Consider the following 10,781-nt stretch of genomic DNA (forward strand, 5'->3'; position numbering starts at 1 on the left):
GCTTGTTGATGGGCTAGAAGAAAATCCAACACCCCCCCCCCCCCCCCCCCGCCAGCATAGATATACCTTCCTATTGGAGATGCAAGGTACGTTTCTTTCTTGTTTGGGGTCTTTAGTGACAAGAGGTAGGATGTGAGAGCTTCCTCTGCAGGCCTTCTTGATTCCAAATTTAGTTAAGGTTTTCTTTATTAATTTGCACAGCCCCATGGTAAATCGCCACGGGATTTAAATTCTGGGAAGACTATTTTCAGATTTGAGTTTTTTAAAAGGTTATTCTGGCATCCAGGGGATGGTTTTGTGAAGGCAGAGTGTAGAGGGTTGAAATTTGTGTCCTAAAATTTGAAATGTATATCCACCCAGAACCTCAGAATGTGAACTTATTTAGCAATAGGGTCTTCACAGATATCATCAGTTAGGATCAAGATGAGATCATACCAGATTAAAGAGGGCCCTAAATTCAATGACTGGTGTCCTTATAAGAAGAGGAAAGGAGGCAGAGACACTGAGAGAAGGATGTGAAGCAGAGGCAGAGTGTGGAGTGGTGCAGCTATAAGCCAAGGAATGCCACAGGTTGTTGTAAGCCAGGAGAAGCTGGAAGGGAGAAGGAGGGATTCTTCCCTAGAGCTTTCAGAGGGAGCATGGCCTTGCAGACTTGATTTCAGGCTTCTAGCCTCCAGAACTACGAGAGAATACATTTCTATTGTTTAAGCCACCCAATTTACGTTACTTTTTTACAGCAGCCTTGGGAAACTAATACAAAGAATATGAGGGATGGAGGCAGGGAGACCAATGAGGATGCTGATGACGGGGCCCAAGAAGAAATCATGGGAGCCTGAACAAAGGGACTGATGTCAAGGAGAGGAAGACACAAGCTGGAGGGCAAATAAGAGGTTGAATCAACTGTACCTGGTGATCAGTTGTTCTGAGGGTTATAGAGAGGTTATATACAGGTTATGAAATGGCTTGCACATTTCTGGAAAGGAAAGCAAGTTTTCTGGAGAGCCATAATAATTATAGTTATGGGCATGTATTTAAGGCCTGAGTAGATTTTGGCACCTGCAATTATGAATGTAGGGATTAGCGGGCAGAGGTTATAACTAAGGCCAATAGAGTGGATAGAAAAGGCATCAGTTAAAATAAGTACTCTTTTTTAAACCCTTTAAAAATAACATACAAAAAATGCTTAAATAACATACATAAAGTGCACAGCTTGATGCATTTTTACATATGTATGCACCCATGGAACTACTACACAGACAATGTTTGCAAACTGAAGAAGACTCCTTTGTGTCTTCTCACACAGTTAATACCATCCCTCAGAAATAACTGTCCTAACTTCTGTTATTATAGATTAGTTTTGCCTGTGCTTCAACTTCATAAAAATATTCATATAGTATATACTCTTTTATGTTTGGCTTCTTTTGCTTAATAGATATCTTTAAGCTTCATCCATGTAATTGCATGTAGTTGTTTGTCCTTCTATGATGTGTAGTTTGCATACGCCACAATATATTTATTTTTTCTCTTGTTAATAGTTTATGTTGCTTCTACTTTGGGGCCACTTCCAGTTTTTACTGCTATAAACATTCCTGAGCCTGTCCTTTAGTGGACATAAACACTCTTTATGTTGGGTAAAAATGTAAGAGTGGACATGCGTAGTGATAGGGATATATATGTTTAGCCTTAGTAGATGTTACCAAAGAGTTCCACAAGTGCTTATATCAATTTATGCTCCTGCCAACAATGTATGGTAGTGCCAGTTTAGTGAAAATATTTTTTCTACTTTTAATTTGCATATAATCTCACAATTGTAAAAATGTTGACTCTCAAAAAGTACAAAGAACACCTATATATTCTTTACCCAGATTCTCTAATTGCTAACATTTTGCCCCAGGTAGTTTACCATTTTTATCTATCTATATCTATTTAATCTATTTATCTGCATACACATATATATTTTCTGAACTATTTATGTACTCTTTATCCCTAAATACTTCCATGTGTATTTTCTAAGAACTTTCTCTTATGTAACCACATTTATCAAAATCAAGAATGTAGCATCGATACAGAATTATTATCTGACCTGCAACCCATATTCAAATTTCACCAACTGTTCCAATAATGTCCTATTTTATAACTATTTTCCCCCCAGATCCAGCATCCAATCCAGATTACACATTGAATTTACTGTTCATGTCTTTTTAATCTAGATCAAGTCATCAGCCTTACTTTATCTTTTGGGAACTTTATTTATTCATTTATTTTAGATTTCAAGCCAGTTATTTGGTAGAATGCCCTTCAGTTTGGTTCGCTTGATGGTTCCTCACAATTAGATTCAGGTGAAGTAGTTTGGGTAGGTGTACCATAGAAATGATATTGAGTCCTTCTCAGGGCATGGTGTCAGGAAGCACATGGGATCAGTTTGTCTCTATTGGCAGTGTTAACTTTAATGAAATGTTTATAGTTCTGTTCACTGGGTTAGCCCACTTTAGAATTACTAATTTTCCACCTGTAGTTAATAAGTAATTTGTAAGGGGGAACTTTCTGTTTACATAAATATCCTATTCTTCATCAAACCTCCAAATTTAAGCATTCATCGATTATTCTTGTCTACATCAGTTATTACTATAATGGTTGCACAATAATGATATTCTAACTTCATCATTCCTTCTATATTTCCTACTTGATATTGTATAAGAGAAAACTTTCTTTTTCCTTATTTATTTACATTAGTATGAGGTCATAGATTCTTACTTTATTCTATGACTATTCACTATTCTACTTTAATAATACCATCGTTACTTATTTTGATATTCGGATTGTCCCATATTTGACCAATAGGAGCCCCTTCTGATTCCTCTGTTCTTTTGACATATCACCATTATCTTTTTAGCACTTCCTTGCTTTCTGGTACAACAGGATATTCTAGGCTTATCTTATACTTTCCTTCTCTCAGCCCTGAAACCAGCCATTTCTCCAAGGAGTCCTGGTTCCTATTAATGGGGAATGGTACAGTATTTAGAAATCAAGATCTGGATTCCAGCTGTGCTCAGTGTGACTGGGTGTCTACTTCTAAGACCATTAGCAGACAGAACTAAGAGTATAAATAAATATTTATATCTTAATTTATGTCTATATCTGTACACACATGTACATGCACACATACACAGCTATAACCATGAACTCATACTGATACCTCCAGTTCTAACTCAATGTAAGATTCATTTTAGTCTTCTCTTTCTTTGTATTTGTAATTCTCCTCTCCACCAGCAAGAACTGGTTCCTATTTTCCCCAGTATGTTCACTCATTTGCTCAATTCTACAGCACACAAAAAGTATTCCAGGACTGTTAACCCATACCACTATAGCAAAAACTCTTTCTAACTAAAAATCAATATTTGTTCGTTTTTGTTCGTTGGTTAATTTACTCTCCCTTCAGTGTGGTAATGTTATTTATTTGAAATAAAGTTAGTTTTATTTGTTTCTTTTTGCATTCCACTTTCAGGTGTTCTTTTTTTTCCTCCTCTCCTCATTCTTGTGATTTTGTTTGTTTGTTTAAGAGCAGGAGTATTCCTCACCTTGGGCATATGGGGTATGTGGATGGGCTTCGTGAGGTCTGTAAACTTCCCGGAGTTTTATGCAGACTATTGGATATGTGTGCATTTTTTTCTGGGGAGGGAATCCATGACTTTCAAAATATTCTCAAAGTGGTCTTGAACTTTAAAAGTATATGGGAGCAAGAGACAACAGTAGGAATACAGGGGCCCTCTTAGAGGCCTCAGGCCAGTGGGCTAGGAAGTTCCATCAGATTGTGAGACTTCCGGGGCAGACAGGATCTTATGTATCTTATAGCCCCACTGCTGAGCATACACAGAAATGCCAAGTGAACAGAAACCAAAGGAGAGAAGAGAAACATGGGAGCAAATCTGCACATTAAAGCAAGCTCAGGATTATACTTTCTTTCTAAGAGCCTTCCCACCAGTGACAACATGACATCAGGTCACATATCTTAGCTTCTGGTCCTCCCCGGGAGGCCTGGAGCCAAACCAGAGGTGGCCAGGGGAGACACAACCTGGCGTTTGCCTACAGATATACACAGAGAACTGAACTAGGAGAAAAATCTCAGTTTGCTGCAGAAATATTGACCCAAGGCTCTAACATATTCCTTGCAGGCATTTCTTTTGGCTGCAAGATCTCTGCCAAATTGAACAGGAGCCATTATACCTGAGTAGGGAAGCTGTGAGTCATGCAGGTTTGCCCCTTTGCAGGCACCAGCTGAAAGCTTTCCCTGGGTGTGGCGGGAGGTGGGGACCCACCCTGGCATCCGACACAGGACGTTTCATTGAAGGGCAGCACTATTCTTCAAGGAGCCTCTGCTGCTAGAGAGGCTGGGAATATAGATCATGAGGTGAGGGCTTCATGGTCAAGGACCGTCTCTGCAGAATGCCTCCAAGTACAGCACATCCCACTAAGTGCCGGCCAGGAATCCAAAGAAACAGAAGACTTGGTCTCTGCCACGTGGCTCGAAGAATATTGAGAGAGTCGTGTGCAGACAAAAGCAGAATCACAGAACACAAGCTGAGCTGACACAAGCTGAGCGATCTGTGGGCTGGGTGAGTCAGAGGAAGTTTCCTAGAGGGAGGAGTTGATATGGATTTTGAAGAAGGGTTGAGCCTGGAGAAGGGAGAGGAGACAAAAGTGTTCCGTCTGCAGTGATGACTCAAGGAGCAAGCACAGGTATGGAGGAGAAATGGCTGATCCTGAGAGTAGAGAAGGGAGGTGGCTTCAGAAAACCCAGCTGAGGGGTGCTGAGGTCGTATGCACCCATAAAAGACATTGTGCTTCAGAAAGGACAGTGCGATGAGAGTGATGTTTGAGGAAGAGAATGTGTGCCAGGCTGCACCAGGGAGGTGCCAATGCCAGGAGGATGGCAGAGGGTTACTAAAGTCACCTGCACGGGAGAGATCTGCTCGGGCTGGGACGGATGGCAGTGTGACTGCATGTTAAGCTTCCCTACCAGCCGTTAAATAAAAGATGAAAATAAGAATTTACATTTTACATGGCTCTGTGGTCTGAGATCGTATTTGCATGTCTAGAATTCTTACAAGCAATAATTAGAATTATTTATAATAAGTTATTGTCTATTATATGCTTGTCATTGAGCTAACTGCTTCGGTGAATGTCACAACCGCTGTCTGAGACAAATATATGGGAAGTCATGTACTTTCTACCCCTTCATACCATGTGTTGGAAATCTGCTCCTATGGGAGTCTCACAGAACCCTGCGTGTTAGGTGTGGCAAAAATTATTGTCTGCATTTTATGGGTGAGAAAATGGATGTTGAGAAAGGTTACGGTGCTGCTCACAGCCACACAGTCAAGGACCCTCAGACAGCCCTTGGACCCCAAGTCTGGGGATCCTTACTCCTTCCTTTCACTCTTATTGCATGTGCACAGTGTTAACATAGTCCTCCAGTATAAGCACCACTTTGACCTAGGTCTGCTGCCCACTTCAACTGGACACACCAAACTCCTGGCATTGATTTACCAAAGTTTAGAAATTGAGCTGGTTCAGGGTCACTCAGCTGAGTCTGATCCCCCTGGACAAAGTGCCCAAGGAAGAGAAGTAGAGGTGAGGGTAGGAGAATCAGCCCTCTCAGTCACCTCCCCGTCTTTTTTATACGACATGAACGCTCTCCATTTCTCCCACTCCTGGCTCAGCTGGGGCCTCAGAATGTGGAAGGCTCATTCAATTTGTATTAGATCAGGTTGCACAAGATACAGGCAGACACAGTGGGAGCAGGTAGGTCTCAAGGTCGCCATTATTTCTTCATGCCAGGATTGGGTCTCAGGAGAGCAAACAGCTGACAGTTGCTTGGAATTAGAGTAAACAAGGAGGAGATCCTTGGGGTGGCACTTTCTGAGGCCTTGTCCAGCAGATACTGCTGCTGGCCACCAGGGATTCATTCCCCAGCCACCTCCAGCCACGCAAGCATCAAGTTCTTCTGTTTGAGGTATTCTCTCCTTTTCCCTTCGGATCCTCTCTTTTCTAGGACCATGAGCTGCTTGTTGCCATTTTTCTAACCCTTTACAATTACATGGGTAGTTGTGAACTGAGATGGTTCTTGCTGATCTCAGCTTTGGAACATGCGAACTTAAGATATGTTTGTATCTGACTAAATCCTGAGATCTCTGCTTTAAATTTTACCTGGCTCACCTGAGTCTAAGACAGCTTTCCACAAATCCACAAATCACAGCGATGGCTACAACGAAGCGCTAGTGTGGGACATGGGGGCATGGGGGCGGTAAGGGCAAGCCCCATATATAGCTCCAGAGAGGGCTGGGGGGAGGTCCTATGTGCCAGAGCTGGAAGATAGCAAAGGCCCTGACAGGAAGCAAATGGGCCGCTTCTTGGCTTCAGACAGAGATCAGGTACTGTATCTGCTTTTATTAAGTTAATGGCTGGTAAGGTTTTTCATCTGAGAACAAGACATTAAAACAGGCTCAAGAGCAAGGAGTTAGATTCAGATTTAGCTCACTTGCCTGTCTCATAGATGTTCTAAGACGGATGGCTGTGTCCTTCCTGGGGGTCCTGTACATCCCTTCCCAATAGCAGCAGCTGTAAGTATGAAGTTCTTCAGGCAGCATTTTCTTACTCTAGAGCTTTCATTCCATAACATGTATTGCGTATTTACTATATGGCAGGCATCTGGAATGTGGGCAATGACAACAAGTAATTTCTAATTTTTTACTTTGTCTATGCTGGGCCCTGTTCATTTTCACAAGAACCTGTGCATTAGCTATAGAAATACCCCCATTTTACAGATGAGAAAACCGAGGCCCAGAAAGGTAAGAAAACTGCCTAAACTCACACAGCAAGTACAAGACAGAACAAAGATTTCAACCCTGAGAAGTGAAAGACAGTCCAGCCTACAGAGGCCATGTCCCAGGGGAAAGACCGACATGTAAACAGATTATGAAATATAAGGTGCTCCTGGCTCTAACAGAGGCACAAAGAAAGTGTGTTCTCTCTCTTTCTGCCTATTCCTGTAGTGGTGCTCTGGGGTGGACCCCAGGACATTTGGAAATGTCAAGTTTAATACTTGTCTTTCTGTGGCTCCTCACTTTTCTGCTAATTGTCAGAGGATTAAGAGGCCAAGGGGGGTTGGCCATTTTGGAGGGTCTTCCTGTTCACAGTTGACGCTCAGTTTGGATAGGGCCAAGACCGTCATGTTCATTGTCTTGCTTAAGCCCCTCCTGCTGCACCTGTGGTTCCCTCAACATGGAATGAGCTCTCCAGATTCCACCCAGCGTGGCCTATCACACCTTCCTGGTCTCTGCTGTGGTCTCACCTCCCAGAGAGGTCTTCCTCCAATTCCTTATCAAAAATAGCCTCCTCCCCCTCTTTGTGCCTTTCACTCTGCTTTATTTCTCTTATAGCACTCATCATTGTCCGAGTTTTATTATATACTTATCTGTTTATTATCTGTCTCCCCAAATAAAGACTGGGCCTTTTTCTGTCTCTACCCTAGTCCCTGCTCTACCCCAAGTTCCTAGAATGGGGCCTGGAACACAACAGATAATAAATAACTCAACGAGCAAGTAAATCCATTTAAACCTTACAATAATCCTGGAAGGAAGGTATCATTAACATCACGAACCTCATTACTGTCTAGAGAAGTTACATGTCAAGTCAAAGTCACTCACGCAGGGCCTACCTGTCAGCCTGGATGTATGCCAGGCCTCCCTCATTCCCATGCTACCCTCTTAGCCCGGCATTGCCCTCCTCTCTTCCTTTGACTCATTTGCAGGTTTGTGGTCCAGGGACTGTAGGCTGATTATAGAAAGGAAAGCAGCCAACTACACCCAGACAGCCATTTACAGTCCCTGGGAAGGTGGAAGTACAGTACAGCATCGGTGTCACTACCTCTCTTCCAGTTGCCATTAGTATTCAGCCCATCAGTGGGCCGTGCATGAATCACCCTCCAATTGCAAGAGTGGCTCAACCTCTCCCATGTTGCCAGGGACACATGCCTCTCTCCTTCATGGCCTCTCACCTGGAGCCCTACAGCAGAGCACCTGTCCTTCTGTCTCAATAGGCCCCATGTCGAGGGAAAGAATCCAACCCACCAGCATGAGGACATCTGACCCTCAGAGGGCCTCAGGCTGCTCCCAGCACTGTGAGGGTGGATACCTAGGGAAAGACCCACCTTTGAGTCCCTTGTACTAGGCAGAGGCCACCCAGAGGAAGAGGGAGTGAGGGCAGGACCAAAAGTGTGTGTGTGTGAGGGGGCAGAGTGCTTCAGAGCTCACTCACTCAAACAAACACAGGGATCAGAGGGGGAAGTAACATTCAAAGCAGCTGGGAGAATTGGGTTTGTGTCCCAGTCCACCGCTTCTAAGCTGTGTCGTATGACACTAGGGAAGGTACTTCTCAGAGGCGGATTTAACGGCAGGCGCACTGGGTGCACGCCCTGGGCCCTGACTTCTGAAGGGCCCCACAAAACCCCAACTTTTCACTTTTTTCTAATGACACCAAGTTTGGTTTCATATGTGCAATTTTAATTACGTACAAGCTTACAATCGGCGATAAAACCTGATAGTATGTTTATATTTGCTTATTTTCATTATTTCATTACTACACTGCATACTATACACATACTACGTTGCATAGGCCCGGTGCGGCTGCGCTACCGCTCATCGTAGCAATAGAATCGTATTTGCTACTTTGTACTTACAAAGGTTCTCCTGCAGTGCAGACTTACGATATATGCAAATACACAGGGATGTAAATTAGTTTGTGGGTATGTACTTGTTTCATTTATGGTTTTAAAAATAGTTTTCTGTGCAAATAAATACTCAGGTAAGTTGAAATTATATTAAGATAAAATTAATTCCTGTTGTTACATCAGTGCCTGGATTTTCATAGTTTATGAATAATTTTTGAATTTATTTAAATATTTTCACATTAGTGATTTTAATTTCAAGTAAAATTCTATGATTTTTTGTTCAAATTTCTGATTGTTACTTCTATTATACATATACTATCATTAATTATAATTTTACTTTTACATATGTTCAACTATTAGTTCCAAACTTTGTGATTAATTATATTATGCATATAGTATATTCAAATTTTATTGGAAATAAAACATTAATAGTACATATTTTTTATTTATTTAAAAATATGGTTAACATGTATTTTTATTTTTCCTTTCTCTCTTTTTCTTAAGGGGCCCAATATTTTCTTCTATGCCCGGGGCCTCAGCTGACCTTAATCTGCTTCTGGTACTTCCTTCATCAAATGGGGATGATAAACAATACCTGCTGAGAGTACTTCTTACAAAGTGATGATAATAAAATTCAATAACAAATATATAAAAGCATCTTAGAAACTCTAAAGTAGCTATAAACACAGGGATGTGTTGTGTCGCAGTTATATTTTTCTGATTAAAAAAGGAAAAATGACTCACAGAAAATATCATGAATATCATCAATATATAAAAAGTATAAAAAAGAAAGTAAAAACTACTTGTAATTCTACTACTCATGGTTAGTCATTGTTATTGTTTTGTATATCCCTTTCACTCTTATCCAAAGCACATGTATATAAGTATATATCATATACATGTGTGCCCTGCCACCATGAGACTGGATTGCATGAACTAGACCCCCAGGGCTTCATAGAATTTTTATCATTAATTTCATCAGAGTAGTCATCTCGATCCACACTGGAACTTTATCATTGTTCTGTCTAGGTAAAAATTCTGGAAACTTAACTATTAACAATACTTCAGTCCTTTGGTTTAATAAATACACAGTTATCTGATACACTGGGAAAACCATTACTAGGCATCAGGAGCCCTAAGCTCTTTCCCTGTGTCTGTCAATTAAGAGCAAGTGTATAATCTGGTAAAAGCCTGTGTGTCTCAGTTTCCCCATCTGTGAAATGAGGGTGATAGTCTATGCCTTAAGGGGCAGATAAGATTACCCGGGGGAAAGTACTTAGAAAATACATAAATCACCCCTGATGGGAGGTGCTGTTTGTACCTTCTCCACATGGGTCACTACAGCCAAGGAGACAGTCCGTCTCTGTTCATCCCCATGCCATTTAACGAGTCCTAACAATGGAAGGGAAAGGCTACCCTGAGAGAGTCTGCTAGTTTCTAAGACACTAAGGTACCATTCTCTTTGCCTCCAGCACTTACTATTGAGTCATTCCCATCTAAACCAGAGCTAAAGTGTGCCCCAAAGGGGTTGACTATTCCCCCAAGATGTGGAACTGGGTCACCTCCCAATTCCAGAGTCTCATGCTGGAGGAGTCCAAGCCACACCTTCTCTGAGGCCATCGGGTCCTGTTTTCCCACAGTGAGCTCTGTGACCACTCCAGCAGGGCTCGTTAAACAGGACGGTTCTCAGGTACCCGGCCCAGAGCCAAAGTTTTTGGAGGTGGGGCTCAGGGATCTGCATGGTGAACAGCCCCTTGCACGTGATTCTGATGCACTGAGTGCGGGAACTGATCTAGTCAAACCTATCACTTTACAGATAGGAAGACTGAGGCTCAAGTTACAGAGGCATGAGTGGTTGAGTCGGGGCCACAGGACTAGAAGTCAAATTTCCTTCTTAATCTCTGTGTCTTTCTCCTTTTTTTCTTAAAAAAATATTTCATTTGTTTATTTATTTTTAGAGAGAGGGAAAGGGAGGGAAAAAGAGAGGGAGGGAAGCATCAACATGTGGTTGTCTCCTGGTGCCCCCAACTGGGGACCTGGCCTGCAACCCAGG

This window comes from Furipterus horrens, unplaced genomic scaffold (genome assembly GCF_987537825.1).
Source record: "Furipterus horrens unplaced genomic scaffold, mFurHor1.1.pri manual_scaffold_5, whole genome shotgun sequence".
In the NCBI taxonomy this organism is placed as follows: Eukaryota; Metazoa; Chordata; class Mammalia; order Chiroptera; family Furipteridae; genus Furipterus; species Furipterus horrens.